Source organism: Sinocyclocheilus rhinocerous, unplaced genomic scaffold (assembly GCF_001515625.1).
Source record: "Sinocyclocheilus rhinocerous isolate Xijiao unplaced genomic scaffold, SAMN03320098_v1.1 scaffold777, whole genome shotgun sequence".
Taxonomy (NCBI): Eukaryota; Metazoa; Chordata; class Actinopteri; order Cypriniformes; family Cyprinidae; genus Sinocyclocheilus; species Sinocyclocheilus rhinocerous.
In genome coordinates, this window is record NW_015649562.1 from 33,476 (window position 1) to 34,486 (window position 1,011).

Sequence of the window (1,011 nt, forward strand, 5' to 3'; positions counted from 1 at the left end):
TTTACAACTGATTTAAAGATTTCTTTGTTTTTGTTCTGGTAGTATTTAAGGGCTAGACTAAAAATCAAACTAAATCCTGATAAATTCAGAAGCGCAAGTAAAAGATGAATACGCATTAAACCTTCGACCAGGCCGCTGGATTCCGCTTTTTGGGCTGGCGGGTGGATTCTTACACCCACATATTTGTTTAGAACTGTTTTGGACTGTTTTTGCATGTAAATGGTACTTGATCTGTGCAGATTTTTCCTGCTGATTCAGACAAGATGACCTTTTCACTTGAAAAAGCAATATTATGGATAGATGGCTTGGATTTTACTTTATTACAAACACAGCTTTTCGCTTCACAAGATGATTAGTTGTGAATTATTGTGATGTTTTCACAATTTCAACAAATTTTGGGTGAACTATCCCTTTCTTTCTTTTTCTTTTTTTGATATATATACTTTCATGTTTCTTGCTGTTGTACTGCTTAATTTCTCCTCGATGTTGCCGATGCAAAAAAAATAAAAAAATTAAAATTCTTGCTAAATTTAGGAGCAGGATATTTTGGCCTGAGCTGTTTCAAGAAGCTCTTGAGGTTCTTCAACTGGTGCTATTTTAGATAATGACTGTAGAGGTCTCAGTGAGGAGATGTGAGTAGACAAGAGTTCACTCAAAGACACAGACTCAACAGTCTTGCTTTGGAAAGATGCACAGTATTGTTGCTAATTATAGGTAGTGTAGGTAGAAGAAATATTATGTGTATGATTTTAAACATGAAAATATAAAGTAAAAAAGTATTCGATGAAAAAATGAAGTGACTAAACACAAGGATCGCGGAACGAACCAAAAGGAAGTGCTCCCGCAAACATTCTAATATTTCAGATAATTTTCGTGCATCAGGGAGCCTCCATCAATATGTTGAGTATTTAAATATCTTTTGAATAAGCGCTCGCTGTTCACTTTCACTTTCGATTTCGCAATCACGAGCGCTCTGTGTAAAGTATTTATATTATAGTAGTACCTTGAAAT